This window comes from Pteropus medius, unplaced genomic scaffold (genome assembly GCF_902729225.1).
Source record: "Pteropus medius unplaced genomic scaffold, Ma_sr-lr_union100, whole genome shotgun sequence".
In the NCBI taxonomy this organism is placed as follows: domain Eukaryota; kingdom Metazoa; phylum Chordata; class Mammalia; order Chiroptera; family Pteropodidae; genus Pteropus; species Pteropus medius.
Window position 1 is genome coordinate 8,993,717 of NW_024340848.1, and position 27,964 is coordinate 9,021,680.

The window sequence follows — 27,964 nt, forward strand, 5'->3', positions numbered from 1 at the left end:
TCAGGCATAAATGAAGAAAATGAAGTGCTGCTATTTTAAAAGCTAATTACTAGTAAAATACTTTCAGACTCACATTTCCTGTGGAATAAAATTCTGCCTTTGAAATAAAGGTCTTTGGCAGAGCTATTCAGCAACACCTTTGTTTCAAGCAGGGGTTTTCCTTTAGCACAGAACACATTGTACTCTACTCAGAAAAATGAGTGATTTAGTTTTAAAAGGGAGACAATTAAAGCATCTAATTTTTATCACACATTAAAAAATGTCACTAAAAAGATATGAATGTGTTGGTGAGTTCTTTCATTTTTCAAAGTTCTATGCTGAATAAATGAACTAAATGTGTAAAGATACCTCGTTTAGTGTCTGGACGTGAAAATGATAAACAAATTTAATCACAAACAATCTACATTTGTACCACCGGTTTTAAGAGACCTGCATAGCATCAAATTTCAGTGTCTTTAGAGGAATATTCTTCCTATATATTTTCAATAATTCAATATTTTCAATTTTGATCATTTTTGTACACATATACTATTGGTTCTTCTCAAAAAGATATATTAGTTAAAGAATAAGAAAGACTATAAAGAAAAAACCATTTAGAGCTTTTTCTTTCCTAATGATTTAATTCAACATAATTCCAAACCATGTAAACATGATTCAGACTTTGTACCTGGTACCATTCCGATAACAAAAATCATTTCATAAGGTTGAAAATATTGTGTTTGAGCTTACAATCCTGCAGTTTCACTTGTCAGTTTACCTACAAAATTGCACAAAGTGTTGAATTCCTCCAAATCGTTTGGCATCAAGAAATAAAATTCATTCTTTTTTCTTCCCTTCCCAGTAAAAAAGGATGAAAAGAATGGTTTTCTTCTGCCATTTCCATTCCTTGATCTCTGATTTACTCTTTTCACTTAAAAAAAAAAAAAAGCATTATGCAATATTTAAGACATAAAATAAATATACAGAATAAAACAACAAATGACCATATACCTACCTCCCAGCCTTATAAATAAAATTTACAACACAAAGGAAATGCCTGCGAACCCTCCTAGATCATAGGACTTTCTCTCCTGAATCTGAACTATACCATTCTCATGCACCTCTCTGATTTTATCATGTGCATATCCTTAAACCACATATAATAGTTTTAATTTTTTAACTTTATATAAATGATGTCATAGAGCATATATTCTTCTGCAACCTGTTTTGCTCACTCATCATTACCTATGAGAATTATCCATGCACATATATATAGTTTATATTAATTCATTTTCACTGCTATATAACGTTCCACTGTATAAATGCACTATAATATGTCCTGATTCAGTGAATACTGTAAATATTCATTCACTACTGTGAATGGACATTAGTTATCTCCATTTTTTAATGCCAAATCCTCTATGACTTTTGATATTATCAATATACATTTTTACCATGTCTGCTATCCCATTGTGCTTTAATTTGCATTTCTCCAATTATTCATACAGCTAAGCCCCTTTCTTACATGTTTCTGGGCACTTGAATTTTCTGAAAATTGTTCTACATACCAATCTTTTTTTTTCTGAGGGGATTTCATTTTTAACGTAGTCAAATTTATCAAGCCTTTTCTTTATGGTTTAATACATTTCCCCTTACCCTAAGTTCATAAAGATACCTTCCTATAGTTTCTTCTATAATAATTTTTCCTTTCAAATTATTCTACAGTGAATTGATTTTTGTATATAGAGTGAAGTAGAGACCCAATTTCATTTCGTTTCTCTCTTGAGAAGAATGGAATGTCCCAGCACCATTTATTGAGTTGTGTATCTTCTTCCTTTGGTCTGTGTGCCCACTTGGACATAAATCAATTTTCTATATATGTATGAGCTTCCTACTCCTTCCTTTTGAGTTCAGTTTTTTTAGTTGAAGTGAAGTCCCTAGCAGTTCTTGCTTTCAGAGTTAGTGGGTAGTAATCTTTCTTAGAAATGTATACAAACATTTGCCTTTTCTTGAATGACATTTATGTGAATAAATAATGTGATTGCCCCCTAAGCATTTTGAAGATATTTCATTGTCTTCTGTTATCTATGATCACAAAGATCAAACACGAGAAGTTAACTGTCTATTTGATTTGTTCCCTTATACATAATCTGTCTTACCTCTTATAGCTTTATATTTTTTCCACTTTATCTTTGATGGTCTGTCATTTAAATATGTTTCTAGATGCAAATTTGTTGCATTTATCTTGCTTGGGGTCTGTGTGCCTTTTCAAACTTATGATTCTTTTTTTGTTTAACTCTAAAACAGTTTTAATAATTCCTTTTAATATTGCTTCTCTACCTTGCTCTTTACTTTCTCCTAGAACTTCTCTTAGCTGTATATTGAAGCTTCTCATTTTATCCTTCATGCCTCTTCATTTCTTTTTTAATATTTTCCATCTTTTTATTTCTCTGTTCTGCATTCTGTGGGTTTCATTAGGTATAATTCGACAATTCACTAATTTTCCCTTTATCTGAATCACTCTATAGTTCAATCTAGCTATAGATCTTTATTTTAATGACAAAGTCTTTCATTGCTTAAAACGACTGTATGCTTCTGTTTTTAAATCTGCATACTCTTTCTTCCCTAATATGTCCAGTTCTTGAAGTAGGAACCCTATTCCTTCTTTTATCCCTTTGAACATTTTAAGAATTTATTTTAAAGTCTCAGACAAATTGCATAATTTTGTTTTAAAGTGTCGTTCCCTGAGTCTTCTCAATGCTTTGAATTTCTTCCTCTGAGCTCTTCCTCTTCTTCAAGGTCAGTCAGTATGTTGGGATTATGTTCAAGAGATTCTTTTCCCTCCCAACATCCAAGGCAGATGAGCAATTCCAGCTTTCTTATGAAACTGGAATAACTTATGGAGTTATTCAGGGCCTCTGACAAGATAGTGCCTTTACTGGGTCCTGGCTTCTAATAGACAAGGGGATTACAGACCTGATTCTGGCACCAAGTTGGCTTATAACCCAATTACTAAGTAATGTGTCCTGTCCTGGAAGCTGAATAAATGCCCTGTGGCATCTGTGACCTTCTCATATTCATATTCTACATGCTCACCCTTGGGATATTCATTTACTTCTGTGGGATAGATAGTGTTGCTAATGTGTCGACTTCTGTTCACTACTTCAGCTGAGTTCCTTCCTGACAGGCAGAGAGTATCCCTTAGAGATCTGCCAGGTATTTAGTAAAATGTGTATTTTAGCCACCATTTCCATGTGTCTAGATGGAGAACAGGTATTTCTCAATTCAGCTCATTCAGCCATTCCTAAACAGGAACTCTCCTTCCTCCATTCGTGGCTTCGCCAGTTTCCAGGTTTTCCCTCTGTCTTACGCTCATAGCCTTTCCTTCCAATTTTTTGGTGCTTTCCTCTTCTCCCCACCACTCCACCATAAATCATACTCTTAAAGTTCTGACTTTGGCTCTCTTATCTACATATTCTACATGCTCACTCTTGGGAAATTATATTCAATTCTTTGGCATAAAGAGTATATTCATGATCATCAATCTAAGCCACATATATCTCTTGACTTCTAATCCCATGTGTCTTCCTTCCATTGTTTGTATACACACTTAAAAACTTCAAAGTCGCTTTAGTCTTAACATATCCAAAATAAATTTATGATTGGTCTAATAAAAATCTTTATTTACTCTCACATTCCCCATCCTTTGAGTGGGACTTTCATCTATCTCCTCAATCACTGAAGCCAGAAACCTGGGTAATATTGCAAATTTGCGCTTTTAGCTCATACATCCAATCAACAATAACCTCTACATACTCTACCCCTTTGGCAAATTTCATGTCAATCTTCTCTTCTCCATCTGGCCCAGAGTCTCTCCCCTCTGGACTACTATAAAAGTGGCCTAGATGATCTTCCATCCGCCCCACCTTGATCTCAGATTTTTGTTTGCGATCACAAACGAGAAATATATTTCTTGTTTATTAAATCATTTATTTATTTATTAAATCATTGAACCATGAAATCAACCCCCAAAACTTCAAAATATCATGTGCTCATTTCTGGTCTAAGATGACTTCTAGATAGTAGCCTAAAATTCAGCCTTTCTAAACTTTACACTAAAATATACATAACACTCAGGGGGGGATAAAAGAAATGAAAACAAAGACTATCAGCCATCCTATTGCCAGACTGTGGGAGAAAATTACAGTAACAAAATTTACAAAGCTGAAATGAATTTCAAAATCCATGGGCAACACTTGCCTGTGTGTGCTTTGAGTCTTGAAACAGAGCACATGCAGGCCTGCAAGGCAGCAGAAAGAGCCATTGTTTCTCCTCCATCACCCACCTTGGGGCTCAGGGTCATCACCAACCAGAACACTGGGCAGCTAGCCTCTTTTGTAGATAATATGTTTTGATGCAACCTGAGTATTATTTTAACTCCCTACCCCAACCTTCCAGCCATCAAAGCCCATGTACCCATCTCAAGCAGATTAAAGCCAAAAACCCATAGAGAATAACAGGACAAGAAAAAGAACACTAGAAACTAGGTAGCTCCCCTGCTTATCTCTCACTACCTCATAAGAATAGAAGTCCAGCTATCTTACTAAACCATATTGAACTAAAACTTACTAAAATTCTGATAAAAGTGACCTTTCCTGAACAGATGCTATCTACAGAATAAAGTCCCAACTGTCTTGCAGAGTATTCAATGCTTATTCTACAGATTTAATCTACATTTATAATCTTATTTCTCGTTATATTGCCAAACATTGGGAACTCCAGCAACACAGTATTATTGTATATCTCTAAAGCATTCACTGTGCTCTCCTACCTTCTTGTCTAGGTTTCCCTTTTTTTTTCTGCCTAGAAGACCCTCTTTTTTTTTTTTTTAATCTCTGAACTCATTGAAATCTTCCCCATTATTAAAGATCCATCTTCAAACTCCAAATCCTTCACAAAGTCTTCCAAAATCCCTAAATTGGAATTAATCTCTCCCTCCCCTGTGTTCCCATAGCATTTTCTTTGCACTTCTATTTTAATACTTATCACCACCTTTCTTATATTACTAGTTACAACTTTGCTTCTCCCATTAGACTGAGTCTTTTTATTAGCTAACACATATCATAGTGCCTTCTGCATCAAAGATATGAATTAATTGAAGATGAGATGAAAAGGAACCACTGAGAGCTTCTCACTCAGATCTCATTTTTACTATTCAACTTTATATTTATCTTTAAAACAATAGCTGAGTTTTGTCACTAAGCCAAGCAGCAAGCTGAAAAGGAACTAAATCTTGAATTGCCTTTGTAATTTTGAAGTGGAAACCCACAGGTGACACTTTTCCTGACAAAGGAAAAAGGAAATAAAGGCCACAAAGATGGGGGAGGGGTTGCGGTCATGCAACAAAAGGAAGTCCCATTTTCTAATCTCCACGAGATAGGTTCCTGATCTCTCCTGCTGCATTAGAGCAATAACATGTCATGGAAGGTCAACGGATGTTACAATCATAGAAAGAGAAAGAGTGATGCATTTATAAGAAGCCAAGGTGCTCAGGAGGTCCATCTCAATTTCCTCTTTCCTTCTTCTAACCAAAATATAGAAAATTAATTTTAAAGCCAGTTATGTATTTGTTGCACAATAATCAATCAACCATTCAAACATCTTTCACTGTTATTTCCAAATTACCCAGATAGCCTATTGCAAAGTTGTTGTTCATTTACAGTCATCCCTGAACTAAAATACTATGAAACACTTGTCCCTTCATATTAGTCACAAGAATACTGATCTCATATTGGTTTTAAAAGGTACAGAAGTTGTGGTTTGCATTCCTTTTCTCACCAATTCAAAAGTAAAATTGCTCTTGCTTTTCAGTCAGTTTTTCAACAAATATTAATCAAGTTCTTGCTATGTTTCAAGCACCGTGCTAAGAACTAGAGGCAAAATGATGAGAAATAGCAGGCATGGCCCCTGACCCCATGGAGCTTACTTTCCCTTAGTGGGGACAGAGATCAATAAAATAATTTCATGACAAATATAAATTTTACTGCTATGAAAGAAGGTCTTGTGAAAAGTGTATGAGACTCCATACAAAGAAATCTGAGTTAGCCTGGAGAATTAAAAGTTTCCCTAGAAAAGGATTGTACACTGAGATTTCAAGGTTGGATAAGAGTTAAATAGGAAGGGTGCAGGAAGGATGAGGAAAAGGGATGTTCTAGGTAGAGCAAAGCAGGCCTTGCTGCCTGAGAAAAGATGTTTATGAACACTGAGGAAAAAACAGCCTTAAAAGCCAATTATTGTGACTACAGCACACCATTCTTTCTCTATCTGCAATTCTACTTAGTGGGCAAGTTCCTGGGATTCTACATAATGTTCTGTTTAATAAAAGTTAATTATTTAGCTGCTTAGAAAGCTTAAAATTGCAGACTGTTTTAAGAAGTGTGGTGATAAATGCAATCATCATATGAAGTAGGGGGGAAACAAGATATGAATACCTGAGTGTGTCCCGAAATTTTTGAATTCAATTTTTCTTTTTTTTTTTCTGTTTTCATTTTTCAATCCATTGTCCTTCCTCCTCTCGCTCCTTGAGCTTGGACGCATAGTCACAAGGCCTAAATCTTCCCTTATACTGCACTTTTCCTGTCAAGTGAAAGACAGTCATAAAAAAACCAACTTAGAAAGAATTTCATTACCAGTTTCTCTGGGCAGTCTGTCACTGGACTTAGTGACTAAGCTAATATAACATTCCGATACATTTTGCTTGAGGATCTTAGGATAGAAACCAACATTATTTTTTAAAATTATAAGATAAGAGGAAGCTGACAGGTTTTGTACATCTGAAAGTTCATTTCTTAAAATTTCCAAAGTTCGTTTCACTGATTCAGAACAACATTTGAAGCCATTATGTCATTTAATGTTTTTACCCACTGACCAGTACATGCTGATTTCTCACTTGGCAGGGGCAATATATTAATCTTCTCCCACAGTCCTGACATGCAAGATTGACATAGCATTTATTAATTCACCTTTCACTTAAATTGGTTTTCTTTTTGCCTTCACTGCATCCAACATCTTGGACTATGTCTATGTTTTTAGCATAATGTAAAATGGGGTTAAAACTCTACTTCTTGAGCTGGTCTTAATAAATAAAACTAATAGCTGAGATTGATTATCCATTTAAACAGCAAATGACAAAACCTAAGATGGATTGTGTAATTTGCAGCTCTATGACATGTATTAAATTTCCAGACATAAGATAAATAATTCATGTAAATAACCAATAGAAGATACCCAAGAATGAAGTTGTGTGGTTATCCTTTTACAGCAGGTGAAATATGCCAAATTTCATTAACTCTTGACTTAGGATGTCCTATAAATGCATTTTAACTAACCACTGCCTAATTGAAACTGGTATATACATCAAGAAAATTATTTGTCCTTAGCTACAGGCTTTCTTAATTAAATATCTAGACCATTCAAAAAATGAACTCTATGCCTAGAGTTTTCTTACACTACTCTAAAGTCTACCTACCACTTTATGATTTAGGAAATAGAAATCCCTCGGATAACTACTGATGGGGTGGTGTGGGGGGGAGCAACAAGCATAAAGGATACGTGTGTTAAATTCTTCTTTGGTGCCAGGAGAGTAGAACCCAGTAGATAAAATATGAAGCACTGAATTTCGTTTATACTTCCCATGCTTAAATAAGTAAATTTAACATAATCACTTAACCCCTTAGGTTTCGTAACTTGTAAGATAGGGATAAAAAGTCTGTTCCATAGGGTGGTTTCATGGTTTAATTAGATTTGAGGAAGCCAAAATAATCCTGATATCCTCCCAGGGAGATATATATATAAGGGATAATGTCATTGTTTTCCAGAGCTTTTAATGAAGAATTGTGCCCATTGGCCCTGCCACTGGGACATTCCAGCCTGGGATTAGAGTGGTTAGATCGCTAAACTATCAAGAACAGAATTTGTGACTACGCAAGGTGAATCTCCAGATACTCAACAGCTCAGGAAGTACTTCAGTGCTGGTGCTAAGTGCTAAGCACTGGGAACTGCTTTGGCCAGCGAAGTCCTCCCTGGGTATCTATAAGGCAGCAGACTAGATTTTTCTGGAATATTCTAACGATGAAGAGAGTCACTGCTTTCCAAGAGTTTACAAGGGTGTTTATAATGGGAGCCGTAAGCAATTAACGACTTTTTTTTTTATCTTTGGAAGAAGCTTTATTATTATCATTCCCATTTTACAGATGAGAAAACAAAAGAGTTCAGTCATTTGTCCAGTGCAACAAAGATAGGACGGACACAAATGAGATTCGACCTCCAGCCTTTGCCTCACTCTCTACTCTATGTTTATGTGCCTCGGGTCCTCTATTGTGTTAAACTTTATTATTCTCACTGGATTAAAAGTTAGCTAATCTCTCCCAGGGATGACAGTTTGAATTATAGGAATTCCTGGCTTTAAGCTCTCGTTTAAAAGTGAGAAAATACTTGTATTTCTGAGTATGAATACTCTCCAGGAAGCATTTTTACTTTAGATACAATTACCTGGTTTGCTAGGTCTCTATATGCATTGTACTGAGCTACAATAACTAAGGAGTCCCTCACTACATAAGATATCAAATCAGTCTTCGAAAATTTTCTAGGAAAATTAGAAATGAGTAAAAAGCTAACATTTTGAATACATTTAGATTAAAGCAAAGGCTTTGTATTGTTGAGTGAGAGGGTAGTTTAGGGGAGTTGATGGTGTCTTTAAGAATCTTCCAGCAAGTTTTGCAGCTACAAAAAGCCCTAGGCCTATTTAGGAGCATTAATTAATTGACAGTGTTGTGCAACCATCACCACTATCTATCTCCAAAATTTTTTCATATTCCACATAGAATCTCTGTACTCATTAAACCATAATTCCCCATTCCCTCCTTCCTCTAAACCCTGGTAACCTCTAGTCTATTTTCTATGTCTGTAAATTTGCCCATTCTAGATATTTCATGTAAGTAGAATCATACAATATGTGTCCTTCTGTGTTTGGCTTATTTCACTTAGCAAAATGTTTTAACGTTCATCCATTTTGTAGCATGGGTCAGAATTTCATTCCTTTTTATGGCTGGATAATATTCTATTGTATGGACATACCACATTCTGTTAATCCACTCACCTACTGATGAACATTCGGGTTGTTTCCTAACTAGCCTTTTGACAAGGTATTGCTGAGGGCTAAGGGGGAAAGGGAGAAGTACAGTGTGTGAAAATCTCACTTTGGTTTGCCCTAGTCCCTTCTTTCAGTTCTATTAGAGGCAGCAGGACACAAAGAAGCCTGACTCTTAAGATACAATTCTTGGCATCCTGAAATAATCCTCAGCCAGCCTTCCTCTAGGAAGCCTGGGAACTTAAGTAGTTGGCAAAGCAGTGCACACTTACTTTAATAACCTTCCAATATGTATTTATTCTCATTGTAATCTGACACTTTTCAAATGCCAAAAAGGGGGAAAAAAGAATATTGTTAGTTTCTGCACATCCCTGCTGCTCCAGGCTTCATCAGTCTCTGTCAGAGCAAAGCCCTGCTCAGACTTCCCAGCATTGTCCCTGAGCACCAGAGAACCAGCCAACCAAAACTGCAGAGAGGACAGAAATGGGAAAACCCCACAGGAATGTGAGTGTTTGTGTTCAAGGAAACAAAATGCTTTTACATCAATTTATATTTTGTTGGAAGACACAGTTAGGGTATCGAATACTATAATTAAGGTAACCAAATAAAAACCTTGCTTAAAGACTTTAGAGCCAAAGAAATCTAGAACAGTGTGACTTAACTGGTAGGAACTTTGACACTACTAGGGTAAGCATACAGATCTATTCGGACTGCACTTCACGTTCTAGGAGGGTTGCATTGATGCCTTGGGGTGACCACCACATACCTACTTAAAAGTGAACACTCCACAAGTACTATCTTGAACATTTCACAAATACTACCTGACCTTTTATATCTATTCCTAGTAAAATAAATTAACCCAGTTACTTCACAAATTTTAAAATTTGCAGTCTCACTGCCATCAGAGTTTAAGGTTTGTGGCTTTTATTTCAAATATTAAATAATTAAGGGTAGAAGACTCTTTTGTTTCATCTTGTTTCGTTGCGTTGTGTTTTGTTTTATTATCCCAAATGACCTTCCATATTGTGATGGGCTCTGAGATTTTAGATCCTGGTGCTAGTTTCCTCATGCCAGTTCTTTACATAACAAACATTAGACATGGCCTTCTTGAAGATATGAAGGTCAGAAGTTAAATCCTCATTTATACTGAAATCTGGAGGTTAAGCTGATGGGCCCTTGGTCCCATTCCAAACACTTATAAATGTTGGATAAATACATATAAATTACATCAAAGCCAGAACTGGAAGATGGAATAAGAAATAACAAAAAGAAAAGATACAAAAAGATACAAAAAGAAAAGAAATTCAAACCTAGAGTGGAAAATAGGAATCAAGGTTTAGGCTGTCTATAGGCCACTGGACCCTTATATAAATTCTGGTCCTGGGGAATGAAGGCAGGTTGGGATTTTAATATTCACTTGGTTCCCATAGCTTCTACTTCAGGCAGGCATAGAGTTAGGACAAAGCCAAGGACCTTAAGGAACTACCAAATCTATGAATTGGGGACTAGAAGTCTCCAATTACTAAATTTAGATCCTTCTCCTCAAAACGAATTGTATAGTAAACTTTAGACTCAGTTGAAAAAGGGCCCAAGGAAAAGGTCTATTGGCATCAGAAAATTCAAACTCTTTACTAAGCAATGATACTTTTGACTCTTGTCTAAGTCACACATTTTTTTTTAAATTAGGATTAATTGAGATGATGCAGGTAAAATCAAGTTGTCAGTTCTGTTTCTGATACACATTAAATGATTCTTCATCATCGTCATCATCCATGTTGTCTGTCCTCATTAATATCACAGCTATAATTCTCTAAATGTGATCATTGATAGTCCATATTAGATTTCTTATCAAAAAATTGTAAGAGTAGGTTCCCTAAAATAACAATTACAAGAGAAGCGAATAGGGCTCAGGCAAAATTGGTTTATTACTAATCAAACTGCTCTGTTTTATCAATAAAACGATTAAGAGCAGACTTAACACTGCTTGCAGAGTTCATTGATCCAAGCTTTTGATTTCCTTGTCAGGAGCCCAAATGGGAAAACAAATCCGCAACCCTACTGTAAATGTGAAGCTATTAGGATTCTTAGGAGACATACCATTGTGGCCACTCCATGATATATGGGTAAATAATGACCATGAATGAGATTCTGCTCAGTAAGAACAACACAGTGCTGATGAAGTATCCATGGGTTTGTTGTCTCAGCTGCCATTCTTCACTTACAGACACTTCTGTAGTCTACATGCATTACATAAAGTTGTTTTAGAAACATCTCTGTTCCCCACTTTAAATGTAGACTTTGACTTCTGTTCTCCAATATTATCTTATTATAATAATAGTAATTATAGTGTATATCGTTAACTATAAACTAGGACTTGTACCATGTGATTTATATACATTACTCATTCATTATTTACAGATGAGAAAATGGAGATTCTATAAGCCTAACTAACCTTTCCAAAGACATATATTGAGAAAATGAGAAACAGTATTTGGGCTCGGATGTGTTTGACTCTGATAATGCATACAATTAGGGATGTGCTCTTATCTAGTGTAATTACTACTTCTAAGAGTAAAAGCCAGTATTGGGAACAGAGGAATCCACTGGCAGCCCATATTTATGATATGAATATTCTATAATGACACTAAATTTTAATAGGAAAAATACTACATTTATTGATTGTATACATCTATTGATCTGGTATATAGTGGGTACTTTAACATACTACACATCATTTAATCTTCATAATATCATGAAAAAGTAGCTGTTCTTATTCCCATTTTACTGTTGAAGGCATTCAGCAGGCTCAGGATAATTAAATGACTTTCACAAATTCACAGAGAAAATAAGTGGCTGGCTTCTAGTTTGGGTACTTGATGCTACGCCATGCTGCCAATGTGATTTTATAAATATGGAATTAAGATTACTTTCATACTACGTATATGTATATAAAACATATTTACAATATTATTTCATGGACATATACAGTCCCTATTTTGTACTAAGAATTGGCCTGAATCAAAATAATCAAAACATTTCCAAGAAAAGTAAAATTCTTAGATGTATATAGGCTGTAATTATAGGCTGTTAAGAACTGAAAGGAATTTTAGGCTTATGAAATACAATCCACTTAATCTTAAAGGTGATGAGACTGCTGCCCCAAAAAAGCCCCAGTTTACAGAGCTGGTGATTAGTGGTGGGACTATGAACAAGTCTCCAAAGTGGCAGCTAAAATTTGATTTGTTCAGAAATCATGCTAACTATGAAGATAAAATAAATACATGCACTATGTCTAGCATATAACAATGTTAGCTAGATTATTATTAGTAGTAGTAGTATTGTTACCCACATGACTATATTAAAATTAAGAGATTGAATCTAATGGCCCCCTATGCTGGTCAACCTTCTTATATCCATAAACATGTGGCCTTTGTGTGCATTGTACAAGTGACATTCTCCACTAAGTGATTTGTCTAGCCGCAATCACTATTCATTCACCTACCATATAACCTCTTGTCTGGTTTCAACTGAGCATATAATCAGAATATTTTATAAATTAAAAAAAAAAAAAACCTGCCTAGAAACTTTGGGCTTCTCAATACATGTCACTCAGAAACTGTGACTACAAAGCCTCAAGAGTAACCATCATCCAGTTCACCTGTGGCAGCCCCAATTTATGCTTGGTATCCTAGCTTTATTATTAATAGCACTCCTTTTTACTCTCAAAAGTGTCCAAATTTAGACGATGAATTGTATGGTCTAAGAGTTTGATTTAAAAATTAAATATAAAGCTATTTTAGTGATGATGGCGAGTTTACAAATGTGACCTAGGCTACAGTCCAGAAGCCCTACATGTCTCTTCACTGAAGGCAGGACAATAAGGAATTCCCTGTAGTCACAGGAGAAATGACACTGTTTTCTGGGTAAGGTAGGTGCTGTCTTACAGAAAAACTAGATGATTTCATATTACTTTTTAGTTTCTCCAGAAGACAAGAACATTACCTATACAATAACAACAAATCGTAAATAGAAGTAAAACATCTCCTTCTATATAAATAGCTACAGGAAATACTAAAATCCTCCTGGACTACATCTACTCTTGGAAGGCTAACATGAGGCTCTATGTCTGGATTTGTGAGATAAGCTGCATTCCAGGCCTCAAGTTGCATGACCTGGCCATTACCTGGATATTTCACATTGCACTTTGTTATTAATGCAAATAATAACATGCATGAGAGACAATATTATCATCATTACAGAAAGGACATGTTATATTCTCCTGGGAATATAGCAGGATCCTCTAAATAACCATCATGAAGCAGCTCCAAAGGTCATTTATCACAAGCTATCTGCAATTAGGTTCTGAACAACACTTGGGCCATAACATATAATTAAGGCTGATAAACTGATAGCAGAATGCTGTTCATTTCCAATATAAACCTAACAGAGTTTAAGAGAACACATCCTAATGGAATAACTTTGTCTTTGTCAGGAATATTCTGGTTATAAGTAATAGAAATCCAATGATATTAACTTAAAGTAAAGGAAAATTTAGTATAAGGTTGTAGTGGGAGAGACAACTCATATGCAATGGCAGAAAATGCAACTAGATCTCCTCCCAAACAGGCAAGTTCTCAAGAACTAAATGGGCCATCACTTCTTTTCTCTACCTCTCTGCTTCATTCTTTGACTTTTCTCTGTAGATTAGCATTCTCTGCTGACATAGAGCCCAAAAAAAGCCTCCCAGAGTAGCTTTCCCACACTTCCTAGTTCAACTGCCCAGCTTTCTGGGGTCCAATTCTAAATTCCTAGGAAGAAGCAAATCTGACTGGCCCATGAGCTAGAGATGGTATACCAATGAGCTACAACCAGAGAACTCAAACACTAAAAATATGGGTCCTCAGGAGCCTAACTTGTGTGAGCACTCCCAAAGGAACCTATAATTGGATATAAAATGGTCATGTGCATTTTAACTAGATCTCTCTGGTACTAAGGAACTCTATTTTCTATTTTTCCCAAATAAATTTGAAAATAAGTTGGCCATATAGGTATGCAGAAACATGTTCTGACTGCATAGGTAGTAAGCCCATTTTAGCACATTTCAGCTATGCCTTTGAAAACTTCTTTATAGAAGATCAGATTGTGCAATTCGTGAGAGTCATGCCAAGGGCGCCCCCAACCAAGGCTCCCACTGTGAACTCACCATGAGGAAATGGTATTCATTATTCTCTATCCTGCCCGCTGTCATCTGGCTATTCTTGCCTGAGCTTCCAAGGAGATTTTGTGTCCTCACCATCTCTAAGCTTTCCTAACCTGTCTATACCAGACCTCAAGCTGAAAAGAAAAAGAGGGTCTTTAATAAAGAAATTAAAAACATAATAAATATTTCCTTAGGCCATTTTTCCAAGTACTGCTGATGCAGGTATCCTTGATTTCTAAGAAACAAGAAAAGTTCCTGAAATTTTAAGGGGACACAGACAAAACTGTATCAAAGTCTTGTTTAAGTTTTTATAAATTATCCTAATATTTTTTTAACTATGATGACACGATCTTTTAAAACTCATTTGCCTTGGTAATTTGTTTTATAACAGTTGACATATTTTTTACCGGATTAGAATTGTCTTACTATTTTGATTGAAATGGAATTTGATGTGATTTCTTTTTAGAATGAATTTACATGCAATAAGATAGAAAATGGGAGCTTTTCTGTATTTTCCACTATTTTGTTAGACACTGAGTTTGATTATATTTTAGTACTAGGATTTGATTAGAAAATTAACAAAGAATTACCAAAAGTATGTGACTTAGCTGTGGTTCTTATGAATTAAGCCTGTATTACTGCTCTCTGTAAAATTACATTGTTTGAAAATTCCTACTGTTATGATTTTACCTGGTATAGAGTTTAAGTTCAAAGTTTAAAAAAACCATTGATATTAAATATTATGAGTAGAAAGAACATCATTTAATAGAGAGGATAACAGAATTTGATAATTTAGAACTTGATCATAATTTTAATACCATTTAATAATTCAGTCAACATTTATTGACTAGCCAAAGCATACTATTGACTAGCCAAAGCACTATAGGGATTAGAAAGATGGGAGGAAACTCATAGCTTCTCCACCCTTCTCTCCCCTGCCCCAAACATCCATGAATCCATGGATGTTTATGATGAGAGATTAATTCTCATTTAAGGGACACATAGGAAAGTGAAATTTAAACTAGGTTCTGAATTTGGAGTAGGTAATCTAGTTATTCAATATCATCAGTGGCAATTTTAGAGATCACTTAAAGCATGGTTTTTTTTACTTCAGAAAATACAGAATTCATATTGTTAAATTGACTTTCAACATGGGGGTATGTCAGAATTATCTAGAGGGTTTTGTTCAATATATATATATTATAAATAAACACACATACACCCCTCTGTCTCCCAGATTTTTAATTAGTGAGGCTTGGATGGGATTTGAGCATATTTCCATCCCCCCGCCACACACATACACATACACACACGCACACACAGAAAGCAAGAAAAAGTGTGAATGCCATAATGAAAACTTTTACATAGACATAATCTAATGTGAAATACAGGGTTTTTTTGTTTTATTTTTTTGTTTTTGTTTTTGTTTTTTTTTCGAACAAATAATGTTAAGGTTCTTGGAAAGATTTCATCTGATTCTTGAAATCAGAAAACTTATGGCTATATAATTTTTATTTAAGGTTATCTTATACGTATTTATGAAATGTACTTCAGTCCTTTCTGGAACCTAGTGGAGTTAAAAAAAAAAAAGGTAGATGACAGATGTCTAGATGGATAGCTACTGATCTGAATGACTTAATGCTCCTCATTCCTACTTTTGGAGAGCCAGGGTTTAAGGAGTACTATATAAAGACCCATTCCCAAGCACAGGTGATTCACCAAGCCATGCTTAAATGTCTTACAGAGCCTCAGGCCCACCCCTATCCCATTGGTCACAAATCCAGATAGAAAAACCCCCAGGCTTAAGATAGTCTGTAGCCCTACTGTATAGATAGCATTGAACCCTTTAAAGCTTTGTAATTTTAGTATAAAAATCATAGTAATATATGCTATTGATTGGTGTCCTCTCTCCATGATTTTACTTCTATTGCTTCTTTTGAACACCATAATCATAACCTCACAACACCATAAATTGCCCATTTTACCTCCTATGACTTTGTCAGTGTATAGTACAAAACTGACTTATTCAATTTCAGTCTGGGAGTTTATTGTTGTTCATATAATCTAATTATGTCAACAGATTAACATTTTTAAGGTAATTTACATATGTTATACATTCTTTTCATTGGAAACAATATTAATTTGCATGGGAAATATCCAAAATCTTTACTTAAAAAATCCATAAATACCAGAGACCAGTCCCCACTAGAATAGAATCAAGGCAACTTGCATTACCAGCGCCAAAATCTGGAAAATTCTTACAATTGCTTGAAAATAAAAGAGTATTTGAATCAAATTTAAAAATCTAGTAATTGTGAAGGCTTGTATTGTTCATATTATACTATGCGAAGAGATTAATCTTACCATTAAAAAAATTAGTATATGACACAAAATACAATGGATTCCCAAGGCCTACTTATATTCACTCTGGGCACGCACTCATGCAATGACTTATGCCCTAACTTACGCTCTGATTTAACTTATTTTCTTCCATTTTATTTACCTTATTTTCTTTTTCTGCCAGGTAAACATAGCTAAATGGCCCAAAGTTGATAGAATAATAATGCAATTTAACTGCATAGCTCCCACTTACATTGTAACTGGAAAAAAACTTTAACATCAAAAGACTAAAACTATAAGTGTAGCATTTCAGGGAGCAGTCACTTGATAAAGGAGCTGAAGCTTTAAATCCTTCCTGGTACTTAGATTAGATTGATACCACTCTGCCTACTGTAGACCTACTCTTTTTGAACTTGAAGTTTCTTTGGGGATAAGGCCAGCTTTGAAGAAACATTTATATCTCCCTCTCCTTGATGTTGAGAAAAATCCCCATTCTCTTCCCTTGTTTTCATCTTCTTTGTGTGCTAAAAGTGGGATTTTTAGAAGCAAAGTTATAGTCCATTCAATCATTTATTTGCAAACATATATGCATCCCCAAAATGTTTTATGCAATGTGCCAAATGCTGCTAATATCCAAATGATCAAAACACTGTCCCTGTCCTCAGTCAGTACAGAAGACAGTGCAATTATGTGCTATTGATGTTAACAAAGAAGTCTGCTTAGGGGTACACTAAGGGTTATGAGCAGTGAGAGATAAATTCTATCTTCAGTACCCAAATCTATATGAACTGATCAATCTCTGACAAAAGAATATTTCCCCCACTGTGTAAAAAGATAGACTATTGTAACCCCCAGCAAGAAACTAGCAGTTGCCCTTACTTCAAATAGGAAAAAAGTTATTTTGAAAAATTATGTTCTAACTCAAAGTCATCAGGTTAACCACAGAAGTGTGACAAGAATTGTGAAATAAACAACCTAAACATAAACCAGAAAAAAGGACATTAGAGAATAGAGAATAGACAATATGTGGAAATGTACCCTAAATACACTTCTGTTAACCACTTTTTCAAAGCAAAGCCTAATTTTTAATAATATAGGTTTATATATACTTATGATGAAAGAAAAGTCACCATTTATTCCTAGCATAGCGCCTTACACATAGTAGATGATCTAGAATTATTCCTTGAATGCTAATGTTAGAAACCAGTAGCATAATGTGAGTTGTAAGAATTTGCTTTTTACTGCCTGATTATCTTCTTAGTTCTCTTTTGACTTTTGGAATTTTCATATTCTATTTTGATCTTTATAAGTTTATGGTAAGTGTTATAATTTGCTTATCTAAGTTCCTTTTATTCAAGAGATATGTATTAACCATGTGCTTATAATTTTGTCAAACTGGTATAAAATGGTATCTAATTGACTTTCTTTGACCACTGATGATGTTGAAAATTTCTTCATATGTTAATTGGCCACGTGTGTTTTGTTTTCTGAATAGAAATGTCTATTCATGCTTTCCCTGCTTTTTCTATTGGGTCATTTGTACTTTTCTTATTGATTTGAAGAAATTCCTTCCATATTCTTGATATCAATATTTTACTGGATTTTATGTGTGTATTGTGAATATCTTCCTCCAATATGTACTTTATCTTTAATGACTAATGTCCTTGAATTTTATATAATCACATATATCAATATTTTTTAAATCAAGATTTTTATGTCTTTTTAAAGAAATTCTTTTGTACCACAAAGTCTAAAAAGTATTTACCTATATTTCAACTAACAGTTTTTAAGTGTCGTTTTTGACATCTATCTGCAGCTGACTTTTGTATATTGTATAAGGTAAGAATTCAGTTTTATTTTTTCCTATAATCACTTTTTTCTACCTCCATTTATTGAACAATTCTGTTTCTCTCACTGATATGACATGTATTCTCTATTAAATATCGATACTCCATACATAAATAAGAATAACATTTCAATATATATCTCTGAAAGATAAGAGTTATTTTCAAAAGCCATAAAGACAATACCATTACAGCATCTAAAATAATTAAGAATGTATCATCAAATAGCCAATCGACATTCAATTGTCTTGTCATTTTTTTAGTTTGTTTAAATCAGGATTCATATAAGCCCCATAGATTGCAATTGGTTGATATTCAAGTTTTGATTTCTTTAGTCAGTTAACAAGTTATATATTTGCCCATTTTGTGTAAGTTTTCAAAATCTTTGGCACAGTTGTTGACTATATTCTTATTCTTTTTAATCTCTAATTTACCCATAGTTATATTCCCTTTTCCCACAACATTGTTTATTACTATTGTCAGTGGTTTGCTTATTATTTTTAAAAGGACAATTTTTTGGCTTTGTTGAGTTTTTCTATTGTATCTTTACCTTTCATTGATTTTCTCTTTTATTTTTATATTTCTTTCCTTCTATTTTTCTTGTTATTTTCTAATTTCTAAAGAAGGCCACTTAGCGAATTAATTTTGAGATTCTTTTCCAATATAAGCATTAAAGCTATAAATTTCCAAAAAGAACCACAGGTTTTGGTACAGTAATTTCATTATTTTTTGGTTCCAAGTGTCTTTAAATTTCTTCTTTGACCCATGAATTATTTAGCATAATAAGTTTTTAAGTCTCTAAATATATGGGCTCTTTATTTGTCTTTTTGCTATTTATAAGGGTCTAACATAATTATGAATTTAGGGTCTGTATACCTATTCATTGAAATATATTGAGATTTTCTTTATGATCTAGCATGTGATAAATTTTTGTGAATGTTCCGTATGTGTTGAGGAAAAAAATGTGTGCTCTTACGGAGAATTCTATATATACATATATCCATTAGTTCAATTTCATTAATTGCCTATTCAAGTTTTCAATGTCCCTGTCGCTTTTGTCTGCTTAAATTGCCAACAATTGAGAGAGGAATATGCACTGTGAGGGCAGATTTATCCATCTCACACTATAGTTCTATTAGTTTTTTTCTATATATAATTCAAGGCTATTTTATTAGTGCATACCTACATGATAAAAAATTCCTAGTGTATTGAATCATATTATCATTACATAGTAATTCTTTCCATTACTAATAATACTTTTGACTTAAAATGAGTTTAGTCTGATATATCACTACATCAGCTTTCCTTTGGTTAATAATTTGCCTGAAATAATTTCTAACATACTTTTTCATCCAATTTTTGTATGTTCTTATCCTTTAGGTGCACCTTTTGTAAATAGCACATAAATGGATTTTTTTTTTCTTTTAACCAATGAGTTTAGTTTTTTAATAGTTAATAATACCTTAGGATCTATTTTGACTATCTTATTTTTTTCAATATTTAAAAATTCTATTATTTCAAATACTTTTTAATATTATTCTTCCTTTTTCTCTTTTTGTGAATACAGTTATATAAAATATCTCCCTTATTAAGACAAGAACAACTCTGGCACATTCTCAATCCTCTCTGTGCACTCCCAAAAATTATGAACACATTTTCTCTATTTTCTTTGTCTTAAATGTTTTTAAAGACAATAACAGCTATATAAAACAAATATATTTTATCATCTTTTTTCATATATCTTAAGCAACAACATGTAGGTTTTTTTACATCTTTTCCTCAAGTACATGCATTGTTTTCATGGGTCTCTGTGTGGCAACATCGTTGAGGCCTTCAGTGCCAGAAAATATTTGTATCTTATTCTCATTCTTGAATGACACTTGACTGAATGTTAATCTTTAGTTTCTAAGTTCTTTTCCATTTAATATTTTGAAAATCTTACTCTATTGTTCTTGCTTTTATGCTGTTATTGAAAAATCTGATGTTAAATTTATGTTAATTTTCATACTATAAACTTTTAGAATTTCTCCTTGTCTTAGATATCCCAAATTTCACTATAGTTTGTGTAAGGGTGGATTTGACATATCACTCCCCTTTGATACTCCATTGGCCCTTTAATCTAAGTTCTTTTATTTGTACATTCATCCACCCATTCATTTATGGGAAATTTAACACTATTATTTTTCTAAGAAGTCAACCACCTATTTTCCTTCTCTTTCTTTTAAGAGTTCCAATTATCTGTATGCTACCATTTCTATTTCTGTTCCCTATTTTTGTTTTGTTTTGTTTTTTTTCCTGTTTCTATTCCTTTGAACTTCTCTCTTCCTTCTGAAAGATGACTTCAATATGATCTCTGTGTGTTCCCAAACTGTGTGTATCCCTTCTGCTATCTTATCCAATCTTTCTTGTTCTTTATTTTGACTATTATATATTTCATTTGTAATACGTCCACTTGGTTACTTTTGGTTTGTTACTTTGTTTTCATATGGTTAACATTATCCCTTACCTTTTTAAATATGTTTATTATGCAATTAAAAAATTTTGGTTCCATTTAATGTTCATGCTTCTGATAGAATCTATAACCTACTATCTTTTTTATCTTTTGAAATCATTGTACTTCTCAAAATATCTTGGCATGTACATTCCTTTTTCTCTAGAAATGTGTATGAGAATAGGCCTATGGAGACCCACTAAAACTGAGGGGTCTTCTGGGATGCTGGACTAAAACCAAGAAAATCCCAGGTAAACAAGGATGTTTGATCACTTAACTACATCCCATTCTGGGTCATGCTAGTTGCTCAGCAGGTAAGAGTAAATGAGCTCTAGAGCGGAAAATTCCCAAACTCAAGAAAATCACAGCCAATCATTCCTTAAAGATTAAGAGTTTACCTTCTACCTCCCCAGAAAGAAAGAACATCAGGAGCAGCAATCCTTAGGTTGTACTCCACTGGCCCAGGGAAGTTAGAGCAGGAGGTGTATGTAGGTGAGGGACTATCCTAAGTTGGTTAGGACCTAAGGAATTTTTTTTGGCTCCTCACAAGCACAGGGCTTTTGGGCAGCCCTGATTTTCTTCTTGAGCCCACATAGAGCAGAGCTCAGAGTCACCACAAATGTAGGGGCAGGCACTGATTTTCTCAAGGCAATAGTGAGTGAGAAGCACAAGTAGATTTTCAACAGTTCTTTTCCTATTTTATTTTCCCACAGCATGGTTGGCTGTTTAATGCCCAAGGCCTAAACCACCACCCTATTTTCTGGGTCCTTTTACTAAACAGTTCAAAAAAAAACCTTCTTTACTAAGGTTTTTTCATAGTTTTCTTCATTTGAGGGTATTTTACCCTTTAAATACTCCAGTGATCTTAGAGTAGTAATAATGCTAGTTAAGCATCTTCATATCACATATTTGTGTAGTTGCTCCTAATTTTACATTTTTTATTAAAAAACAAAAAGCTTCTTAGATGTGTGGGAAAGGGCTTTGAGAAGGGTAAAGTGCTAGAAATATTAGTTACATTATTATTAATAATATCAAGATATGTTCACATGCCTACTGTAGCTTAATTTTAAAATATTCTTATATTTATACAGAAAATAGCATTAGAAAAATTACAACTACATTTGATCAGAAATCACATGTCTAACAAGTTTCTGATTTTTATTACAAGTATTTATTATTGTTGCAATACTATTACATTTGGCACATCTATTTTGTTTCCAAAACGTGTCACTAATTTACAACTTATTTCTTATAGCTTTTTTTTTACTGGAAAGATTTTTCTGACAAGGTTTAAAAAGGTATCCTAGGGAAAACATTTTAAATTACATTATTTATCAAAAAGATTATCTTTATATGTTACTGGTCTGTTGAAATTTTTCTTTTCAATCAAATTCCATTCATTTTTACATAATGAATATTAATAACAACTATCATAGAAAAATAACCATAAGGAAAAATGTTTTCCTGCTTGTCTTCATTTTTGTTACTCCTCATTTTTCTTACTATGTCTATTTGTGAGTTTGAATTCCTTTCTTGATGCCCTCCAGTACATAATTACTTCTTATGACAATTCTCTCATGATGCCCGTATTATAAATTATTCATTATTTTGAATAATGCCTTAATTTCAAATGTACCCTTATAGTCTTTCTACTTTGTCTTCTGTATTATTTTCTCTATATTATTATACCTTTTATAATCTTGCTTTGAGATTTCTAGCTTCTGATTTTTTTCTCCTGATAATTCTCCGTAGAATGGCATTGCTACAGGGAATTAAAGAATGAAGTGATTCTGCATTTCCCTTATTTCACTTTTACTTCATTCCTGCTTTCTTCCTTTGCTCTTTTGGTTCCTTACATCTGGAGTACACCCTTCTGCCCCATTAAGTCTACTCTTTGGCCACTTTCTTCAAAACATGGCTCCATACTAATTTCCTTCAGACAGCTTTCCTTGACTAAACATATTCCAATTTACTCCCTGTATCTCTTGACCTATAGGAACTCATTACAATATAAACAATGCATAATATTATCATGTACTTGATGTTTTTGTAATTTGATTCAGTCACGTAGTTATATATTTCATAATATTTTATTTCTATTTTATTATACACCCCTGAAACCTGATTAATTCCTGCATTAATTATGCTGTTACTATGTAATGTAAATGTGTAATCAATTACTTAGTGTCTGTCTCTTCTGTTTATAATGTCTATATCAACTGTTAGAATGTAAGCACTTTTGGCATATTGTATTTTGTTGTATCCTCAGAACTTAGAGTAATATACATAGTAAGTGTTCAATGAACATTATAACGTCTTTGAAATACCACTCTGGATATTAATAGAATAAAAAGTGTTTGCAAATTCTTGCTAATTTTTTTAAACTCCATTTTGTCTCAAATCCCTCACATTTTCTGTAGTTAGGAGGTATTTGACTGCAAAATGCAGAAAATCTAACAGACTTACACCAAAAGACACTAGCTATTCACCTAGCCATAGTCCAAAGGTGGACATTTCTAGTATTGGATTGGTAGTTCAGTGTTGTCATTCAGGACCTAGGTTCTTCCTATCCTTCTCCTTAGCTATCCAAAGTTTATTGGTTTTCAATCTCAGCCATAAGGCATTACAGCCCAAAGACGGTAGCTACATTTTCATATTTCAAAGTACAAAGCAGAAAGCAAGGGAAGTGACATCAAAAAATGAGGATATCTACTCACTCTTGTCAGAATCCCAGAAATCCTCCAGCCCCAGTGGCCTTCTTCCCATTCCAATGGCAAGAATTGAATCATGTGCCTAATTTTGGACTAACCATGGGCAGAGGAGAAAGCATTGCCATTAATGATCAGTCCTGATTCATCCCCTCATTTTTTTCCCCAAAAATAAAGGGAAACTGCTGGGTATGCAAGCAACATTGTGCCTGCTCTTCTGTTATGTTAAATGAACCACACTAATGCTCTATCTTCCTCAGATCTTCAAGCTCTTAAGATTCTTCAGTCTTTTTTTTCTCCTGATATTTTAATCATTAACCCTTTTCCTTCAGCAGTTTTTTTTTTCTGCTTATTAAAATTGCCTATTGAAACATTACTTTCTCAACCAGGGGTTTCTTTCATTGACTTTTTTACTACTCACTTAATTTCTGCATTCTAATTCTTTTTCTTTGCCAAAGTGCTGAGATATCATATTTTCAAAGAAAAACACATTTATTTTGCCCTTTTCTGTCCACTCTTCATATGTACTTCTGTTTCTGAACTTGTCCCCTCCTTCACGCCTGGACACACACAGGGACACTATATTTTGGACTGACTGCCAGATACCTCAGTCCCAGAGGGACTCCCCCATGGTTTTCCTACACAAGCAGGGACGTTTGCACCTATGGATCAGTCCAACTACTTTTTATTTTTAGGATGTCTAAATCTCATTTTGAACTTAATGGGGGAAAAGGTTTTATAATTGGAAAAAAAAAAAGAGGCCGATAAGATGTCTTTTGCTCTCTTCATAATTGCCAGGAGCATTTCATAGGTGCTAAATGTACTTGACTTGTCCTTTCCCCTTTATGGTTAAGCAGAGCTATGTAGGCTTTAATAGGAAGCAACGGGAATCAGAATTTTATAGACAAGAAGCACTAGTCATATTACAAACAATCTCTATCAACTTGTTTATATTAAATTCTTTGCATATTTGCTTCTTGCTGTCATCAGAATATCACAGAACAGTGTATTTCATTCCACCTTTTCTAAACTAACATTTTTCAGAGAAGCAAAGAAAGGAGCTAGGTTTCCATGGTAACACAAGTGTGACAGTTGAGGGTATCTGGGCATAAGTGAGATAACTCTCAGATTCAGTGGGGAGAGGAAAAATGAAGTTTTTCTCTCTTGTTTTCTCCCAGCTGCAGAGACCTTGAAATGTCCGTGTCCAGTGTTAAGTTTTCACTATCATACAGATTTACAGCTCTTGGGGAAAATTCAATTTCATTTTATCTCATGTTTATTTTGTCTTTCTCATAAACAAATGAATGGAGACATAAGTTTTTATTTCTAAAATCACTCTCAGAATAGATAATTCATGTTGGAATGATTAAGGCATCAGGAATCAAACTCGCAACTCTCACCCAAATCTTCAAAATTCTCTACATGTCCTGACATCCTTTCTTATATCAGGTAATCCTTCAACCAGCAATTCACGTACAGCTTCAAATTAAGTAAGTACCACCAAGATGTGAGAAAATGTGTTCCTGTTTATGCTTCTTTTGCCTCTTAGTCATTAAAAATCTACTTTTATGGCAGCATTGAAAATGAAAATTGAGGCCTGTCAATATGAGACACATAAATTAGGTACAAATATGCCAAGATCTGCAGTCTCTTCACTTATGTGAAGAAAGTCAGCACTGACGAAAAGTCAGAGAAAATAGCCTGAGAAATGTCAAAAAGCTTTCTTATTCCCTAATATGCTAGGGAACCAACTCAGTGTGTGTGTGTGTGTGTGTGTGTGTGTGTGTGTGTGTGTGTGTGTGTGTGTGAAGACTATCAGATGCATTCCAATCCAGAGCTTCTCAACTTCTAGGGACCTACGCAATGAAAACAGTTGTTTAAGGTTACATTCTGGACGCACAATCCCAATACAAATTTCTAAAAAGAAAAGTCACTGGACCTTTATTCCTTGCAAAGTGAATGGTTTTTCAGCTCCATTGTTATGCAAGGTACTACACAGGTTGTAATGATCTACAAAAGAGAAAGTTTGATGCTTCTTGACTCTATTTAACCCCCAACAAGCCTAGGAAGTTCTTATCACCACAATACACAATTTGGATCTTAAGAGTCTGTCTCCTCTGAAAGAACTGTAGTCGTCATTAAGCTAAAGTAACCACAAATAAGCATGTGGTTTTACACAAAATGTGAGACTTCTAAAAAGCTAAGTGAACACGGTATTCACCTACAACATCCTCTTGAAACATCACTGACGAAAAAGCTCAGATAAGGAGTTTCACTTCATATCTATGTGAGCTCTCTTAATTTTAATTCGCTTATTCATATTACTAGTTTAGAATGAAATATCAGATCCTCTTTGGTTTCAATTCTCTTAAAATATTCCTCTGATTCTTAGTTCTTTTGCAAATTACCTTCACTGCTAGTTATGGAAGTTCAGATATAACTTCTCATACTTTGATATGTAATCAAGAAATTACTGAATTATATTTTACTACATATTTTGACAGGACACTTGCCCTTCATTATTTTAAACATAAACTTGGTGTGTGTTATACTATAGCAAGATAATGAAAATGTAAGTTATCCATTCTAATATGGAGTGACAGAGCTGTAGGACACCGATAAATTTGATCACATCTTTGTAGTAGTTTGATAATTGACAGAAAATATGGTAAAAGAACACCTGGTTTTTTGAGGAACTCAGACCAAAATCCTCTCTAAATAATGATCTTGTGGGGAAGAGAAAGGGTGACGAGGTATGCCACGATTAAATATCAGAACTATAGAAACATTCCCTATAAATGTGGGATAGTAATGAATGGGTGTAGACTAGTTCGAGGACATAGTTTAAGGAAGGTAAATCCAACTACCAGTTATGACAAAATATAACTCAGAAATATTTAGGGATATAACTTCTAAATTTGATGTTATGGGTAGGAGTGTGTGACTATTTAATGCTACACAGAAACAGATCATAAGTTTTAAAACTGAGTTGTTAAAAACATTTTAAGAGGCACGCACGGAAGATCCGTGCAACTGCTGCAGTGTCTCCTTAAAGACCAGAAAATGTCTCATCCTAAAGACAAAAGTCCCTGTTTTCTCCATTCATCCCACGATTCGGCCCACATCCCTTAGCACTATTTGCATGCCCATCATTTAGGCAGAATGCCAGGGGGACGAAGTTAAAAGCAGAATTCATCTCTCTCGCCTGAAACACATTTTGTTCCTTTGCCAGAATAGGGTGCAGCGACTGGCTCTTCAATTTCTGACCCCTCCCAAACCCCAGCATCCTGTCCCTGTCTCCATACTACCTGTCCTTGGTGGCAAAGGAATCGCGAATTCTAGTTGGTTGAGCTCGAGCCTTCCTTCGTCAGCACGCTTACGATTGGTTGGCAGAGCGGGAGCGGGAGCAAACGCCCAGCCTGGCCAGACAGTGGAAGGTGGATTGGCTCATCCTACAACTAGAGTTTTTCCCCACTGGCTGGTGGATTGGTGTCACGTGATATGAAACAGCTCTTTATTTGCCGAGAATGGTGCCATGGGGTCCAGAGACGTGGTCTGGTTGGCTGGAGTGAATCCCAGCTCCCTGCTAGGTGCCCCAGCCGGCTGTTGCTATGTGTCCCTGGGCCCTCTGGTGCTGTTCAGGGCTCCGCTCTCCCGGTTTTCCAAGCGCCCGTAGCTGACAGGGCGTGGGAAGAGCTCGACCACTGTTGGGCACTGAAGAAAGGCGGGACTGGGGGAAGATGGGAGGGACTCTCGGCGACGTTACCGGGCGTGGGCCCGGCTTCCAAGGTCTCTGGCCTTTGCCGCCTGCAGTGTCCTGACGCTTAAAACAAAGATTCATTTCGCTGTGTTGATGCTCGGTCCCTTAAGCAAAGCTTCTCGTTCTGCTTATACAAGATAAAACCAAAGCTCTCGGGAATGCTGACAAGCAGGGTGGTGTCGGGCAAGACCCTCATGTCAAGGCCTCTTTTTGGACCTTAGCCGTATCTTCAGGGATTGCTGGCGATTGCTCTGGTCTCTATCTCCGCCAAATTCTAAGCGTGGGATTCTCAGGTTGACGTGGTCCCTGGCTCAGGCGGACAAACTGCTCATTCTCAATATGCAGGCACTAGGGTTCCACGGGGCGTATCGTTGGGTGGCCAAGGAGGTTATTTGTCCAAACGCGGGCAGAAGCTTCCGCGCCGCGCGGAGACTCCCGGGAGCGCGCGCGGCCGGTCGCCTAGGCGACTAGGGAGCAGAGGCGGGGCTATGCTG

At 35.0% G+C, this 27,964-nt stretch overlaps 1 long non-coding RNA gene across 1 annotated transcript; it reads right to left on the reverse strand.

Annotated features, from left to right (window-relative positions):
• On the reverse strand, positions 1-27,936 carry LOC120582552 (uncharacterized). Its single transcript, XR_005647590.1, has 3 exons — positions 27,019-27,936; positions 6,471-6,615; positions 1-910 (listed from the first exon to the last, which is right to left on the reverse strand). It is a non-coding gene; the product is annotated as an uncharacterized LOC120582552 (long non-coding RNA).
• Positions 27,937-27,964: the final 28 nt, after the last annotated feature.